Source organism: Callospermophilus lateralis, chromosome 8, assembly GCF_048772815.1.
Source record: "Callospermophilus lateralis isolate mCalLat2 chromosome 8, mCalLat2.hap1, whole genome shotgun sequence".
Taxonomy (NCBI): domain Eukaryota; kingdom Metazoa; phylum Chordata; class Mammalia; order Rodentia; family Sciuridae; genus Callospermophilus; species Callospermophilus lateralis.
In genome coordinates this window covers 131,736,919-131,756,499 of record NC_135312.1, presented here as the reverse complement: position 1 = coordinate 131,756,499, position 19,581 = coordinate 131,736,919, and positions in this window count along the sequence as shown.

The window sequence follows — 19,581 nt, the reverse complement described above, 5'->3', positions numbered from 1 at the left end:
CTTTCTTAATAGGAAATGAATTGGCACTCTTCGCAGTGACAAACACCCAACAGCAAACTGGGTCTGGGTGTTCATACGGTAGGAATTCTGTTTCATGAAGCCTTGGCTGAGTATCCCGCTCCACATTTGCAGCTTTTTATTACACCTTGCATTTTGAGCGGAATGATGACTGCATTGCCACTGACTAAGCAGCTGCAGGGTTATCTCTTCCACCCAACCAATTCACTTGGGCTTTGGTAAATGGGGTTTTCAAGCCCCAAAAGTCCTTGCATTCCAGCAGTGAGAGCAGGCAACCCGACCATGGCTACCATGGAACTGCCTCTCCTGATAATTGACATCTAAAGAAACCAATTTGAACCATAGTGCTGCTACTGAAATGTGTCTTCTACTAATAGATTTCTATAAATATATCCTCTTTTGCTCATTCAAATGTCCCTAGGTGAAAGAAAATAAAGTTAAGGCCTTTTGTTCCTCCCCACTGATGCACTTGCTACTTGTTTGAATATATGTTTAGAGAAGAACTTGAATGGAAATAGACTTTAAAGATACCAATAACACCCCCCCACCCATTTCAAAAATACAATAGATAAGAGGGGACTAGGTGACAAGAGTGTTGTTTCTGCTGATGATGACAGATGGGAGAGAAGCCTCCACGATCCAGTGGGAAAGTCGGCTAAGCAAAGAAACATGATGCAGCGTGGAAGTGACTGTCACCTTGGTGGCATTGCCCTGGGTAATACAGGGATAGAAAAGAGAGGTATTTCCCCACCAATACAAGCAGTAAATTCAAGAAAAAAAAAGTGGATTTAATTGCCAATCTGAGTGACCTCAGCCTTTGGTTCTTACAACTGTACTGTCAGCTTCCAGAATATAAATTTTTAAATATACCCTATATCACCTTCCAGAGATGTCTGTGCTGCTCCATGATAGGTGGTGTGACAACAGAATCAAACTGAGCAAAATGAGCATTAACTATCTTATTGAAACTCCCTAGCACAGCACTCAGCAGCATTGGCATATAGCTATTATGAGCATTTTGCAAGATCTTCTTGATGGAAGCGGATCAAATGATTTTTTAATAGGAATATATATATACATATATACATATATACAATATATATATATACATATATACATATGTATATATATATATATATGAAATATATAAATATGCATATATAAAGAAAGCAGGAGAGAGAAATAAGATGGAAGAGAGTCATTTATCAGATATTAATACCACAGTAAACCTTCCAAAGAATCCAACTTGATGGTAAGTCATATTTTGAGAAATTTTATTTTAACTGCATGATAAAATAAGACGCAAACACTTGAGTACACTAGTTTTTAATCAGTACACACACCTTTGTTTTTTTTATCACTTCAGGCTATTCAAGTGAAAATTTAATTAAATGTTTTTACTTGAATAAATAATCTGATAAAAATGAGATTAGTGATGTCTAGTGACTGGAGGGAACTGTCTGTGGTGATTGATAGCTCTGAGAATGTGATGCCGAATCTTATTTTCCACTGTTTCCTGACCCTTGAGTGGCATTTGATCCCAGTTTCAACAGACTCAATCCCAACACTGAATCAGGATTCCCCAGATTTCAGGTTGATTATTTGAATTATTAATATATTTTAATTTGTGAAACATTGTCATCAGTGTTTCATGTAAAATCTCTTCCTTATTTCATTTTGTTTTATCCTAGTTCCTATTTCCTATTCCTTCTTTGGTAACCATCCAATGAGGTCAATTTTGTTCTTTGTATTTGTGCATACCCTTGAAGAATGGCCATGGTTGTACTACACTTATTCTTTTTGTTCTGTCCTCTTTAGTTGTTAGTGCATGTTATTAGAAATGTGATATTGTAGTCATTTTCTTTCTTCCTTGCCTCCCTCAACACTAGTGTTTTGATGGATTTATGTGGTTATATGTGTCCCTGGATCATTTATTTTTGCTGATTCATATTGTCATATGTATAGCCAAGAACGTGATCCTTTTTTGTACCATAGGCTACTTTCATAATTAAGTTCACTAAATATTGTCATGCTAGTCTCCAGAAGGTCTGTGATGGTTTACAAGAACACCAGAATATGAGGTGGATTCCATTATCCTGTTGCTTACAAAGGAATAATTTTAGCACAGACTCATGTGCAAACACCTGTAGAAATAAACCTTACCAGCTTATATCGAATGATATGTACTTTAATCAAAATAGCTTGGTAAATCTGGGACAAAAGCTGCTTTATAAATATTTCTTCAATCTGTTGAGCTAACCACAGTGGACTCCTTGTTCTGTCCTCTATGAGCCAGGTCACCTCGGACAAATTACTGGATCTCCTGGTTTGTTCGTCTGTGAAATGGTATAATAATATCCATTTCCTTAGGAGGTTAAAACGATTAAATGAGGCTGGCTCAGTAGTGCACAGCCATGATCCCAGCTCTTTGGGAGGCAGAGGCAGGATGATGGAAAGTTCAAAGCCAGCTTCAGCAACTTAGTGAGGCCCTAAGCATCTCAATGAGACCCTGTCTCAAAATAAAAAATAAAAAGATCTGGGATGTGTCTCAGTGGTTAAGTGTCCCTGGAGTCAATCTCCCCTACCAAAAAAAGAAAAAAGAAAAGAAAGATGAGATAGCTTAGTGCTTGAGAAAATTTAAACATTTTAAGTATTCAGGAATCATAAGCACAAGTTATCATTGTTGTTATTTTTATTTTTATCATTGTTGTTATTCAGCCATGCCATCGTTTTAAATGCAAGGAAGGGACATTGTTAGTTTTGAGAAGTAAGGCAAACACACACAGTCTCTCTCAATTACAGTTCCCACCAGAGTGCCTCTGGTTCTTGAAATTTTTAAACTACAGAGAATGCATTCACTGTCAACATTCTTACAGATAATTTTTACATAGGGAATTTTATGTTTATTTACATTTGGAAACAAAATGCAATCACTTTTGAAAAACCAAGGTAAAGCAAACACTCAAGGAACATTTTAAACGCAATTACTAAAACGTTACAATTGCACACATATATTTTGAAAAGGACAGTGTGTGTCCACAAAGGACATAGGTACCAGGAATATTTCTGGCTCTAGGAACCACTGTAGATCATACTCATTGTGAGCCATTCTCTGCCCCACACAAGTGTCCTCAGTGTAGTCAGAAGGCTTCCAAAGTCAACTATTAGTTGAACTTTGCATTATACAGAAAGGTCCCCTAATTGGGGAAAAAATGAATAAGAGAACACATATGAAAAAACACAGTGGTGCAAAAGCTACTAGTATATGTAAAAGCAACTGTTTGTAGTAATCTTATCAGTTATTTGATAATCAGGAAGCAATATTTTATCATGTTGCATACAAGCACACTTCTGTATGATAATTTTTGTTTTTTTACTTACATTCAGAAAACAAGTTGGGTCTTTTTTTAATATAAGATATAGGCTTTTTAGGGACTGAGTCATAAAATACTGGAGAATGTGTGTGTCCTCTATACCCCCGCCCCCCGAAAAAAAATTATCTTACATTTATAAATGTTACAAGTTTTCACTGCTGATCTCTACCCAGGATCTTTCAGGGCATCATGTGAGCAGAAGGCTCAGAAGGTTGGGCTTCATCAATTTCATGATAAACCAAACATCAGAATTGGGATTGATGTATAATGCATCATTATTCTTTCCTTTTTACAGAGTGGGAAATAGGTTCCCGGTTAGCATCTCTGCCAGAGAGCATCTGATTCACTGGAACATATCGCTAACGGACATGAGGGAAGATACCTGTTCTAAAATAGAGGTGGATTAAAAACAAACAAACAAACAACAACAAAGAAAAGAAAAGGAAAGAAAGAAAAATAACAACAGGAGAGAGAGGGCTTCAGGGAGTCCTGGCAGCCAGACTACCAGTTCTGCTTTTTCATTTCTATGTTTTTGCTGTTCATAAGCATGTCAGCCTTGAATTCACCATTTAACTCAGCCGATTGTACTTGGAGAGGCAATCATAGGTCAATTTTATTTTTATTTCTCTTCATACTTAAAATACATTATGTGGAGTTAATTTGTCCCCCGGCCCTTGATAAAACTTCTGTAGCTTCCATGACTCAATATCTGAAAATTAAAATTCCCAGCCCTATGTAAATTAAAATTTCAAAGGTGAGTTCTGTTGTCCTTTTCTTCCTCTCTTATCCCCTCAATTCCTTTTCTCCTCCCATCATGGATGTGTTCTGACTTCTTCCAAATTTGGAGTGTGAGGCAAAGGAGTGGGTAAGAGGCTGGAGAGTTCTGAACTCCCGCCAGCATGGTGATCCAGTGGTGGCTCTCTCCCCTGTCCCTCACATTGGCTGCACTGCAGTTTCCTGGACAGAGTGAATGAGTCTCCCCAGACTGGTAACACCCTCCTTTTTTATCTTTCCTTATCCTTAATCATTCCCCGATTCTCTTTTCCTAGGTGTTTGCCCTTCATGGAAGTCATCACCAAAAGGACTCAAGGTGACCTCTTGCTGCTGGACCATCTCCTCCATCCTAAACCCTCAGATATGCTTTGCCCTGTGCACTCTCCCTCCCACCATAGCACCTGCTGCTTCAAAGCAGGAAACCAGTCCACCTTTTCCCCTGTTTGCCAGGCAAAAGTCAGAAACCAGACTCCTAGGCCACTAAGCCGCAATTGGCACATTTTTACTTTCCAAATGGCAAATAACAAAACCTCTCTGCTTTCTCACCACTTAGGGGCTGTGTGGGGTTAGAAATGATGAGCATACCACCTGCTCACTATAGAAACGCCCTTTTTTATATTTATAACCTGTAATTTGGGAAACGGTTTTAGAGATTAGATGTCTTGTTTCTTATACTCTTCTTTGAAAGAGTTTTATCCTGAAGTGGTAACTCACTTTAAATGCTTATTGATTATCTCCGTACTTTATCCAAAGCATTCGTAAGAAATTACATACTTTTTGACATCTAGATATTTTTAGCATAGATTCTTCCAGTCTGTATCTGGTAAATAAAGAACACATAGTATTTGTATGATTCATCCTGTATTCATATCATGGTATACTTAGTCCTCTGTTTAACAGCGTTTTAAATGCTTGCTTTATAAATGATGGTTGTCATTTCTCCTTAATATAATGCCAATCATAGCTTTATAGATATTATCACACTAGTGTCTTTCATGTAGTATGATAAATGTCATTGGAATTTAGTTCTAACCTGAAACAATGGGGTCGCAATGCCTCAGGGAGAGATATTTGTCTTTTAACTGGTAAGAGATATGAATGATCTTCCAGTTTTGTTTGACTTTTTTTCTGTTGGGAAGAAAGTTAACTATTTTGGCTTGCTATAAAATATGTGTGTCTTAATGACAGTTGTGTCTTAAAAAGGATATGAGAAATGGGACACACACACACACACACACACGCAGATTAAGACTTTTTTCTAGCAATGCCATAGAATGATCAAGAAGCTGAAAGAAAACCGACAATCAAAAAGGTTAAAAAAAAAAAAAAGATGAAACACACACATAAAATATGAGTATTTAAAAGAAAAGAAGAAGAAATTACAGGAAACAAGAAAAGATATTTTCACCCCTCAAAATTTATCAGGATCCTCTGCATATATGACAGAAACAATAGAGCTGCTTTGTGAATTTCATGTTTATTTTTTCTCTGTGCATAAAATTTATGTCTAAGGGACTCACAATATAATTAAATTTATTGTACTACATGTGCATTAACAAGGGCTTGCATTTAAAACGGACCATATTTTTTGCAGAGGGAGAAACCTCACCCTTTCATACAACAGTAATTCTCTCATTCCACTGTATTCTGTTCAGTACATTAAGCACAGTGTAGATTAAGTTAAATTTAAACAAAATCAGATTTCTAGCAGGGAGGGTCACACGAAGGAGCCCACAGGTTCATCATTTTCCACTTGGTAGGGAAGTGGCCTTTGTCCTGAGGCTTGTGCCGAGCCTGCGTACAGTCAAGCACCTGCTGTCTGTCTCCTGCTAATCAGTCCTGTTTTGCCTAAGTCATGTTCAGAGTGTGTCAATGAGTGTTTTCTCTCTTTCTTTCTTTTAAGGTTTTCCAACCCTAGTATTTACTGTGCTGTTTGAGAAACAAAAATCTTTAACAAAATCAAGAAAATCAAGCTTCTTACTTGCAGAAAGGGCCGTTCCTTGTATTGAAAACTCAGACTTGACTCTTCATTCAGCACATTTCTTGGCCTTCATAATAGAGTGGTCCTTGTATGCACCCAACACCACCTATAACAAGGGCCACACATAACAAGGGCCACACTTGCTGATTTATTTGAGGCATTTCTCTTAATCCCATGTAGAATTACAATAATCCAGTTTGATGAATTTTTACTCATGCATTGGCATTTAGATTAATGTAACTGATAATCTTAGTCCACTTATTTTCCAAGTTCCTTACTTTGACATTCTTATTTGCTTGATTTACAAATTTTGGTTTTATATGAAATGCAAGGACATAAGAAATTGAAATGCTATAATTTAATGACAAAGTTTTAAATCTAGAGAGGATAACAATACAGAGAGTTTAGAATGATTTTTTAGTTTTACAGTTAAGAAACATGAGGTGGTGTACATAGAACCAAGGCTGATCATGACTGACCATCTCCAGAACACAAGCATCTCAGCCACCACTCCTCTGGGGCTCTGTCCGCCACACTGCCAGCACATCTGAGAAATGAAAGAGAAATATATTTCCCAGCCTCAAGTCATCTGAAATGTACTGAAAACAAGCATAAACTAATAAGTTACACTGCTTGAGGCCTGCTGCTTTCATTCTTATTCATAAATAACACTTCACACATAGTAAATGCTTGATAAATATTTGTTGAAATGAATTAAATTTATTCAAGGATAAATATAGTGTAACACATCTTTCCAAAGCTTCACACAATAATATCAATTCATGAATTTTGCAACTCTGGGTTCTACCTACTTAGTATCAGTACCTTTCCTTTGCCTAAAAGGAGAGACCACAAAGCACCTGTGCTCAGGAACACATCACCTGGTGTTATTTGGCAATGAGCCAAGGACATCTATGTAGGTCTCTGCGGTGTCCACCATTGAATCTGTGCTCCTATCGGGCAGTGACATCCTCCATCCACCTTATCCTTCCACAATGTCCAAGATAGGGACAGGGACGGAAGAAGGGAGAGTAATTCTCTCCTCGTGTTTCTGTGATTCTCCTCTTCCTGGTCCTGAAGCAGTGGGCTGGTGAGTCTGGCTGCAGGTTCCGGAGCTCCTGTTCCATGGGGTGTGGCAGTGACATTCCATCCCAGACACTGTCCTCCACTCTCCAAGCACAGTGCACAAAAAGGAAAAATACCTTTCATCTTAAGGCAAACAAACAAAATTTGCATATAAATTAGTTTAATTGATTGCTTTGGGGGAGATGCAATAGAAAGGACTTTATCTTTTCTTTTTAGAAATATCAGAGTCATAGCTCCAGATTTCTAAACCAACTCAGTACAATAAAAGAGTGAGACTTTTCATTGGAGGATATGTATTATTTTACTTGTCCTTTGTATTTTTATATTTACTTATTAATCTGAGACTTGTGGCCTTGTTTTGAAAAGCTATAAAACACCATTCAGTGTTTGGGATTCTATGAGGTATGTCTCCTCCGTGTTTTGCTGCATTACAAACGCCCCTAAACCCTCACTGGCTTACAACACTTTCTTGCTCATGGACTTCTGGTCAGCTGTGGCGGAGAGGCTTGGAGGGGGACGCTATAGGTGACCTAAGCTCAAGTCGCATCAGATTCGCTCAGGGTTCCTTCCATTCCAAGACCAGTGGCTGGAGCCACCATATTCTTCTCATGGTGATGTCAAAAGGACAGCATCCAAAGTCAACTCTCCAGGGATGTTCAATGCCTCTACCTTCATCACATTTGGTGACATGTTATTAACTGAAGCAAGTCACATTACTCAGCCCAAAGTCAGGGATTGAGGTTGGACCCTCTACCTGCTCTCCTTGAAGGCCCTGCAGAGCCGGGAGACCACTAGATTGGGTGCAATCTATGATAAGTAGGGGGACAAGCACTGAGGACGTGAATCCATTTCACTACTCTTGTCCATGATGTCAGTGACTATGGTGATTGATAGTGGTAATGACATTGATGATGATGATCACAATGATACACAAAAGCTTTCTTTTCCCACCTCTCTACATTTGCTTTTTTCACTCTGAAATTTTTACCCTTAATCCTAAAGGGCTAATAAACCAGCCTAGCAGGAATTTATTTTCTCCCATGAACAATTAAAGGACATTTTAATTTGGAGAGATAAAGAAAAAATAATTCGTCCCAAGGGAAAAAGAGTGTGTGAAACCCGATGTGTCCCTGTCGGAGACAACAAAGGGGAGGTTTGCTATAGAATGGGAGACCCAAATGAACCTCTTCCTTTGCCCCTAGGCTTGGATGTTAAGAGAGAGGAGTATGGTCTCAAATTTGTAAAATCAGAAAAGCCTGTAAGAGACAAAGAATCCAGTCATAGAAAGTCAAGGGACATATGTCCTCTTAAATTTTTTTTTTTTAAAGGGACCTCATGAAAATAAAAGGGGGACTAGAAGAATTGAAGGAGGCCATCTGGTGGGGGGGGAGCGGGAGGCAAGAGCAGGCACTGTGGGATAAAACGGATACAATGATGTCAGGTGCATTATGAATATTGCACAATGAATCCCTGCTCCATGTGGGACCATAACGAACAGCCACCACAACAAAAAAGTGAAAATACAGGCTGCGGTGTTTTGTGCTTGGATGACAAGAGCCTGACACTACAGGGACAAGGGTTCCTTCTCCCCACATTTTGGGCTTTGGAAAGAAGTGGCTTGAGAGGTAAAGGGGAGTGAAGCGTGTGAGTTAGAGAAGGGGGACCTTCTAGATCCGACAGCACAGGTAACATTGGCAATCCCTAGTTCAGAGGTTGGGTGACTTACACAGGAGGAGGGAGGAGAAGAAGAGTACAACTTGGGGTGAGCTACACACATCCTTGTTGAGAACATTCATGGAAAGAACTTACTGCAGGCTATTTTCATTCAACTTAGTATGTTCTGATGAATTATGGCTTATGTTAGTGTTAATGCTATCAGTGTTTATCACCATCATTATTCACATGTTATTGTGTAACATTTCATTGATATGTCAGAATGATGAACTCTGACAATTAATTCTTTTGTTCATGAAAGGGATATGGCTACTCACCTCCATTGACTTTGCTTAGAATAAAGTAAAGGAAACAAATTGGAACTTTCTTAGGAAATAAGGAGGAATAAATCGCTTACTAGATCAATAAAAAAAATTATTGCCATTTGGAAAAGAATTTGCCCAATGTGCGAAAATTTGCTTGGCACTTCTAAGTTTTTATGTTTCCATAATATGCTACATAAATGCTAGAATTTATTTATGGCCTTCAAGTTGGAAGAAAATAAAAGTCTCCCCATCAGTACCACAGAATTGTATTCCAATACTTTCATCACCTGAGGGGCGTTCCACAGGCTGTAAAATCCTCAATAAAATTGTAAACCTCATTGAATTGTCTCACACTGAGTTGAATATCAATAAAAGTACAATTTCATTGGCAAGAGCTGGCTGGCACAAATGGGTAACACATTGCTTTACATTATCATAGTTTAATATCTTTACCAGGCACTGTCCCTGGGGTTCTCTCTTTTAACCCACCATTTCTCAGGAATGTTCTTAGGAATCTCACCTACTCTCGTGCTTTAAGTAGTAGTGAATCCTGAAATTATTTCTAGACCTGCATTTCAGATTCCTTGATACTCTTACCTATCCCAAAAGGAGATGAACTTTGGCAGGTTCAAAAACCAAATCCCTTCATTTCTCATCCCTAAATGTTTTTCCTCTTGACTATTTCATTTCTTCTCAGTAGATCTTGTTTCTTCTTTTCTAAAACCTAGACTTTATTATCTCTCTTCCACTTTCCTATAATCAATACAAATTCTATGTCTATGGTATATCAATATATTCAATTTTAGACTTTCTCTTCTAAGATGGGATCTTCTAATATTTTAGTTCTTTGAAAAGTCCTTCCAAATGTCATTCTCGGGCTGACCCCTGCCTTCTTAATTCATCAGCAGGGCCTCATCACTGACCAACCTTCATGAGTAGCAGCCCCTCTGCTGTTCCACACCTCATCTATTTTGGGGTTCACTTTAAATTCTATTAGTGCCATTACAATTTTTCTAGCATTTTAACTATAGATAGTCTGAGTCATGTGGATTTCCTTATAAATTTTACCCCTCTAGTATTAAGTTACTTACATAATTAATTCTCTGAAAAATGTGATCAATTTTGTATTTCTTCCCCCATTTCCCCTAATTAGACCAAAAAAAAAAAAATTGAGTGTGACCCAAGGATAGTGAGTTACTCATTGTCTATTTCCAAGCTGGAACTGCACATAAAAGATGAATAGTAAATGCTTCCTAAATTTAATCAGCAACTCTACTCAGGCCCTGTGGAGTAATACTTTATTTTCCAATAACTTTTTTCCTACTTTACTTCCCATGGTTATGCAAGTAAAAAATTACCTAGGGTCACATCACTACCTGGGAACATAAATACTCACCGATAACTATTGATATTCTTTTGCTTTGATTTATTGGAAAGCATTTTTCCCCTAAACTGACAAAGACATGAATTGCTTCCTTTAGGACAAAGTGACTACTAAAAATACTGGAGTTTGTGCTTTCACCAAGGAGCTGGAATATCTTATCAGAAGCTCCCGCCTGTGGCAGACTTAGGTGCCGGTGTCTTTCACAGAGCAGGTGTTATGCTTTGAATGGTTTCATTTGGATGATCATTGATATTAACAATGGTATATTTTTGGTAAAATTGAATAAAGCTTTCTAGATTGTCTTCAAATTCAGTACATCCTCAATTAACAAGAAAAACGGGACAATATACTCTCCATGCATGCCATAATTATTTAGCAAGGTGCACTCCACATTTGCTGTTTGCTTTCCTCTATTACCGAGGCTCAACCGACTTGTGCTCTGGTTCCATGACCGTTAGCACTGAACACAAGATGACTCGTACATCTGCTGTGGAAATAAAAAGAAGTGTGGTTCATTTGGGATGATCTTATATTTTCCAAGCTATTTTTTTGCATTGCATGGTCTCAATAGCACAGACCCTCTCTTGCTTCCGCTTCAGGAATTGACATTAAATAATGCATGAAACTGGTGTCCAAATGGACAAGGAACAATCCGAGGAGCAGAACAAGAAGAGAGTATATTTGTTTTAGCACACCCTCCATTATTCCAAACCTCTTAACAGCAATAAAGAAATATTTAGAAAGAGTTTCCAGATATAAACGGAATTTAATTCTTTTCTCAGAAAGAGGAATTTGTTCATAATTCACCAAAGAAGACTGGGTTGATAAGTTATTTCATTCTCAGAGAGACAAAATTGGGCTCAGAGGAATTTAGTTTCCCTTTGAATCTGGATGATACACATGGAACTAAATAGGTGAAATGAAAACACATCTGATTGAGTACAAATTGTTAACTTGGGAATATTATGGGGGTTGAATATCATGGAAAATTCATCACGCGAAGGGCTTTGCTCATGGTTTTATATGAGTGGAAGGTGTGGGAAGATACAGGAAGTACCCAGAACTTTTATTCATGTTGCTATGACATCAGTAGTGAGACTACACACCCCACATACAGGTGAGACATCTTTCAGAGAATCCCTTATACATTTATTTATTTTTTTTTTGTCTGGATACTACCCGGAGATTCTGGTTTTATTGATCTGGAGTGTGACCTGGGCAAAGGGTTTTTTCTTTTTCTTTTTCTTTTTTTATTGGTTGTTTAAAATATTACATAGCTCTTGACATCTCATATTTCATACTTTAGATTCAAGTGGTTTATGAACTCCAATTTTTACCCCAAATACAGACTGCAGAATCACATCGGTTACACATCCACATTTTTACATAATGCCATATTAGGAACTGTTGTATTCCGCTACCTTTCCGATCCTCTACTATCCCCCCTCCCCTCCCCTCCCATCTTCTCTCTCTATCCCATCTGCTGTAATTTAATTCTCTCCCTTGGTTTTTTATTTTCCTTTCCCCTCATAACCTCTTATATGTAATTTTGTATAACAATGAGGGTCTCCTTTCATTTCCATGCAATTTCCCTTTTCTCTCCTTTTCCTTCCCACCTCATGTCTCTGTTTAATGTTAATCTTTTCCTCTTGCTCGTCCTCCCTGCTCTGTTCTTAGTTGCTCTCATTATATCAAAGAAGACATTTGGAATTTGATTTTTAGGGATTGGCTAGCTTCACTTAGCATAATCTGCTCTAATGCCATCCATTTCCCTGCAAATTCCATGATTTTGTCATTTTTTAGTGCAGAGTAATACTCCATTGTGTATAAATGCCACATTTTTTTTATCCATTCATCTATTGAAGGGCATCTGGGTTGGTTCCACAGTCTAGCTATTGTGAATTGTGCTGCTATGAACATTGATGTGGCAGTATCCCTGTAGTACGATCTTTTAAGGTCTTCAGGGAATAGTCCGAGAAGGGCAATAGCTAGGTCAAATGGTGGTTCCATTCCCAGCTTTCCCAGGAATCTCCATACTGCTTTCCAAATTGGCTGCACCAATTTGCAGTCCCACCAGCAATATACAAGACTACCCCTTTCCCCACATCCTCACTAGCACTTGTTGTTGTTTGACTTCATAATGGCTGCTAATCTTACTGGAGTGAGATGGTATCTTAGGGTGGTTTTGATTTGCATTTCTCTGACTGCTAGAGATGGTGAGCATTTTTTCATGTACTTGTTGATTGATTGTATGTCCTCCTCTGAGAAGTGTCTGTTCAGGTCTTTGGCCCATTTGTTGATTGGGTTATTTGTTATCTTATTGTTTAATTTTTTGAGTTCTTTGTATACTCTGGATATTAGGGCTCTATCTGAAGTGTGAGGAGTAAAAATTTGTTCCCAGGATGTAGGCTCCCTGTTTACCTCTCTTATTATTTCTCTTGCTGAGACAAAACTTTTTAGTTTGAGTAAGTCCCATTTGTTGATTCAAGTTATTAACTCTTGTGCTATGGGCGTCCTATTAAGGAATTTGGAGCCCGACCCCACTGTATGTAGATTGGAGCCAACTTTTTCTTCTATCAGGCGCAGAGTCTCTGATTTGATATTAAGCTCTTTGATCCATTTTGAGTTAACTTTTGTGGATGGCAAGAGAAAGGGATTCAGTTTCATTTTGTCACATATGAATTTCCAGTTTTCCCAGCACCATTTGTTGAAGATGCTATCCTTCCTCCATTGCATGCTTTTAGCCCCTTTATCAAATATAAGAAAGTTGTAGTTTTGTGGATTGGTCTCTGTGTCCTCTATTCTGTACCATTGGTCCACCTGCCTGTTTTGGTACCAGTACCATGCTGTTTTTGTTACTATTGCTCTGTAGTATAGTTTGAAATCTGGTATCGCTATACCGCCTGATTCACACTTCCTGCTTAGAATTGTTTTTGCTATTCTGGGTCTTTTGTTTTTCCATATGAATTTCATGATTGCTTTATCTATTTCTATGAGAAATGCCATTGGGATTTTGATTGGCATTGCATTAAACCTATAGAGAACTTTGGGTAATATCGCCATTTTGATGATGTTAGTTCTTCCTATCCATGAACAGGGTATATTTTTCCATCTTCTAAGGTCTTCTTCTATTTCTCTCTTTAGGGTTCTGTAGTTTTCATTATATAAATCTTTCACCTCTTTTGTTAGGTTGATTCCCAAGTATTTTATTTTTTTTTTGAAGATATTGTGAATGGGGTGGTTGTCCTCATTTCCATTTCAGAAGATTTGTTGCTGATATACAGGAATGTCTTTGATTTATGCGTGTTGATTTTATATCCTGCCACTTTGCTGAATTCATTTATTAGCTCTAGTAGTCTCCTTGTAGACCCTTTTGGGTCTGTTAGATATAGTATCATATCATCCGCAAATAGTGATAATTTAAGTTCTTCTTTTCCTATTTTTATGCCTTTAATTTTTTTTGTCTGTCTAATTGCTCTGGCTAGTATTTCGAGAACTAAATTGAATAGAAGTCGTGAGAGAGGGCATCCCTGTCTTGTTCCAGTTTTTAGAGGGAATGCCTTCAGTTTTTCTCCTTTCAGGATGATGCTAGCCTGAGGCTTAGCATATATAGCTTTTACAATGTTGAGGTAAGTTCCTGTTATCCCTAGTTTTTCTAGTGTTTTGAACATAAAGGGATGCTATACTTTGTCGAATGCTTTTTCTGCGTCTATCGAGATGATCATGTGGTTCTTATCTTTAAGTCTATTGATGTGGTGAATAACATTTATTGATTTCCGTATATTGAACCAGCCTTGCATCCCAGGGATGAATCCTACTTGATCATGGTGCACAATTTTTTTGATATGCTTTTGTATTCGATTCACCAGGATTTTATTGAGGATTTTTGCATCTAGGTTCATCAGGGATATTGGTCTGTAGTTTTCTTTCTTTGAAGTGTCTTTGTCTGGTTTTGGGATCAGGGTGATGTTGGCCACATAGAATGAATTTGGAAGAGCTCCTTCTTTTTCTATTTCCTGAAATAACTTGAAAAGTATTGGTATTAATTCTTCTTTGAAGGTTTTGTAAAACTCCGCTGTATATCCATCCTGTCCAGGTTTTTCTTGGTTTGTAGTCTTTTGATGGCTTCTTCTATTTCCTCCTTTGTTATTGGTCTGTTTAAATTGTGTGTATCTTCCTGACTCAATCTGGGCAAATCATGTGACTTAAGAAATTTATCGATATCTTCACTATCTTCTATTTTATTGGAATATCGGTTTTCAAAATAATTCCTAATTATCTTCTGTATTTCTATGGTGTCTGTTGTGATATTGCCTTTTTCATCCCGTATGTTAGTAATTTGAGTTCTCTCTCTTCTTCTCTTCGTTAGCATGGCTAAGAGTCTGTCGATCTTATTTATTTTTTCAAAGAACCAACTTTTAGTTTTATCAATTTTTTCAATGTTTTTTTTTTGTTTTGATTTCGTTGATTTCTGCTCTGATTTTAATTATTTCTTGCCTTCTACTACCTTTGTTGTTGTTTTGCTCTTCCTCTTCTAGGGTTTTGAGTTGAAGTGTGAGTTCATGTATTTGTTGGTTTTTTTCTTTTTTGAGGAATGAACTCTAGGCAATTAATTTCCCTCTTAAAACTGCTTTCATTGTGTCCCATAGATTCCGATATGTTGTGTCTGTATTTTCCTTTATCTCTAAGAATTTTTTTATTTCCTTCTTTATGTCTTCTGTAACCCATTGATCATTTAGTAACATATTGTTCATTTTCCAGGTGATGCAGGATTTTTCCTTCCTTCTTTTATCATTGATTTCCAGTTTCATTCCATTATGATCAGATAAGATGCATGGTATTATCTCCACACCTTTATATTTACTAAGAGTTGCCCGATGGCATAATATATGGTCTATCTTTGAGAAGGATCCATGTGCTGCTGAGAAGAACGTGTATCCACTTGATGATGGTTGATATATTCTATATATGTCAGTTAAGTCTAGGTTATTGATTGTGCTATTGAGTTCTATAGTTTCTTTATTCAGCTTTTGTCTGGAGGATCTGTCCAATGGAGAGAGTGGTGTGTTGAAGTCACCCAGAATTATTTTGTTGTGGTCTATGTGACTCTTGAACTTCAGGAGAGTTTGTTTTATGAACGTTGCAGCAACATTGTTTGGTGCATACATATTGATAATTGTTATGTCTTGTTGGTGGATGGTTCCTTTTAACAGTATATAGTGTCCTTCTTTATCCCTTTTGATTAACTTAGGTTTGAAGTTGATTTTATTCGATATGAGTATGGCCACTCCTGCTTGCTTCCGAGGACCATATGAGTGGTATGATTTTTCCCAACCTTTCACCTTCAGCCTGTGTATGTCTTTTCCTATCATATGAGTCTCCAGAAGGCAGTATTTTCTTGGATTTGTTTTTTAAATCCAGGTTACTAGCCTATGTCTCTTGATTGGTGAATTTAAGCCATTAATGTTTAAGGTTACTTTTGATATATTGTTTGTACTTCCAGTCATGTTTATTTATTTATTTATTTTAGTTTGGCTAGTTTTTCCTTTTTGGTTATTTTTTTTCTTCCCTTTACTAAGTTACCTCCCACTGTTAGTTTTGGGTGCTGTTGTTCATTCCTCTTCTTGTAGTGTTTTGCTCAAAATGCCTTGCAGTGCTGGTTTTCTGGCTGCAAATTCTTTTAACTTTTATTTATCGTGAAATATTTTAATTTCATTGTCAAATCTGAAGCTTAATTTTGCTGGATACAATATTCTTGGTTGGAATCTATTGTTTTTCAATGTTTGAAATACGTTGTTCCAGGATCTTCTCACTTTCAATGTCTGTGATGAAAAATCAGCTGTTAACCTAATTGGTTTACCCCTGAATGTAATCTGCCTACTTTCTCTCGTAGCTTTTAATATTCTCTCCTTGTTCTGTACATTGGATATCTTCATAATTATGTATCTTGGAGTTGGTCTATTACAGTTTTGTATGTTTGGGGTCCTGTAGGCTTCCAGGATTTGGCAATCCATTCCATCTTTCATATCTGGGAAGTTTTCTAAGATTATTTCACTCAATAGATTGTTCATTCCTTTGGTTTGAACCTCTACACCTTCTTCTATCCCTATGACTCTCAAGTTTGTTTTTTTATGACATCCCATTTCTCTTGGATAGATTGCTCATGATTTCTTAGGATCCTTTCTGTGTTGACTATATTCTTTTCAAGTTGATAAACTTTGTCTTCATTATCTGATGTTCTGACTTCTATTTGATCTAGTCTATTTGTAATATTCTCGTTTGAGTTTTTAATTTGGTTTATCGTTTCCTGCATTTCTAGGATTACTGTTTGATTTTTTTAAAAAAATCTCTATCTCCTGGTAGACTTCATTCTTTGCCATTTGAATTTGCTTATGTAATTCATTTTCAATGTATACTTTCATTGTTTGGACTTGCTGTCTAAAGTCTTCTCTAAGACTCCGTTCCATCTGAGTTAGGTATGTCTTGAGTTCTTTCACTGTCCATTTTTTCTGATGCCTCTAGGTTCTCCTGTGAATTTAAGTTGTCCTGTATTGTTTGTAATCCTTTTTTCCCTTGTTTTTTTTTTTTTTTTTTTTTTCATGGTGCTCACGTTACTTTCCAACTCTGATTGACTGCTGTGTTTCTGTTTTCTTCTTTAAATTTGTTTTGGTTTTTATAGTTTCAATATCTCTCCTTTGTGTTGGGAGACAATGTTTAGAGATGTTGGATTTAATTGTGATTTAAGGTAAATTCATTAGTTTCATTAAAGGCCTACAAATTTTGATGGTATATAGAGAATTCAGGTTTGAACTTAGGATTTTATGTTGAGGTCGGGCGATTTGATGGTATGGAGGTTAGTATATGTTAGCTTCTTTGGGCAGTTGCTCAAATGCAGGCGGATATTAACAAGAGAATAGACAGGAGTACTTGGGGGTAGTTAAGGGCTTAGGCGGACTATAGACCAATTCGTAGTATTCCTCTATTTGCATTTAGTAAGGTGTATGTAATCTAGGAGGTCATGCTTAAGAGGAAAGGTGGGGAAAAGGTAAGGAAGCAAACCAAGAAAGAGAGAGGGAGAGAGGAAAGAAAAAGAAAAGAATAGAAAAGAAAAGGAAATGATGAAAAAATAATAATAAAATGCAGTAAAATAAAAATTACAATTAAAAAATAATATAATTTTAAAAATGAAAAAAAAATTTAAAAATTTTAAAAAATTAAGAAAAGGAAAGAAAAAAAAGGGGGGCACTATTAGGCTTCTATTTTCTTTGCTTCCAGTAGGTGGTGCTGTGCCTTCCGGGCCAAGATTTTGCCCTCGGCTGTAGGAAACAATCAGTGTGAGGCCGGTCCCTCCTCCCCCCCCACCCCCCTGTGTCTCTCAAAGCCTGTTAGCTTAGGTTTATTCCTGGTCTCTAGTCACTTTGCTTCTCCTGCCAGCCAGGCCTTTCCCAGTGTGATACCTCTTGGCAATTCAAGCTACACTCTGGGCCTGCAATTTCCTGGAAGTGGAGCACGGCTATTGGGAACCGGCCTCTATTGTTTTGATTCCCTCCACTAGCCCCTCCTCCGAGAGCTGGCGAGACAGGTTTCGTTTTTTGCCACTGGTGGGAGGGGGGAGTTGGAGGTTGGGTACCTTTACCTTTCCCTACGCCTCTATTCACGCTCACTTGTTAATCACGCCCCCGGAAAGCTAGGGAGAGATTTTATGCGATTTCCCCGCTGTATGGTAGATGGTCTAAATGACACACACCTGTTCTATAGCTGCTGCAATCTGTTGAAAACTGGCGATGGTGACGTCAGCTCTCCAAGATGGTGGCTGCTGGCTTCCTCGGTGGGCTGTCCGGTGTGGAGGACAGAAATGGACTGCTTCCTTCCCCGTCTCAAACCCAGAACTCAGCCCGGAGCACAGTGAGGGCACAGCTGACAGGAGCCCACAGAATCTGCAGCACCGTTCCTCTGCGTTGCTGGCTCGCCGTTTCTAGGGTCGCTGTTTCCCAGCATGCCACAGTCTCTAGCAGCGGGGCGGGCAGCCGAACAGACAGCCTGAATCTCCGTGGGTACGGTTCACTCGTGGTTGAGCCCCAGTAACCAATCCTCGGGCGATGGATATCCTTTCTCTAGGTTTCAGTGAACCCCAATTTTGCTGGAAATTCCTAACAAGATAGCTTTTGGCCGTTCTAACTTGTTGTTCACCTGCGCAGTGACGCGGTACATGGGGGTGATGCACTCTATTCGCCGCCATCTTTGAGAATCCTTATACATTTGTTTTTAAAAAGCCACACTTTATGTAAACCACTTAGTACCATCAAATGCAAATGCTTGAGTGAAGTTATGGGTCACACTATGGACCCATAGCAAAACAATTTTGCCCATTGCTGTCTAATTTTGGTCACAACATGCAGCAGGTATTTGGGAGATATGATCTCATGCAGCCATTTCCATTGGCACCTTTTTGAGGAGTGTGAGTGGTGTTCTGCACAGGAGAGCTTCATTATGTGTTTATAAAGATATTCTTTTTATTATAGTAAAATATAGGTTTAAAAACCTGGAACATATTTACAATTGCATAGAAGAAAGCAACATTTCTCTGTAATCCTGAGACTCATTGATAGCATTTTATGGCTGCACATGGGTTTACTATAAATATGTGCACAATCAAACATGTACAATCAAATAAAAACGTGTTGAAAGCACACATGAATTATGCTTTTCAATATGTGTATGTGTGCAAATACTTAGATATACATAGGTGCATGTGAGCATTCATTTGAATGATGCATTTATCATGTTATACTGTTACTGGAACTTTTCCCATGCCACTAATTATGATAAAAACACAACATTAATAAGCACATAATAGTCTGAGGATAGATATACTCTAATTCTTCTATTCTTCTATTATGAAGCATGGATTTTTTTTCAGTTTTCATTATCATAAATTATGTTGTAATGAATTAACTTCTAAGGAAAGCTAATATTATGTACACT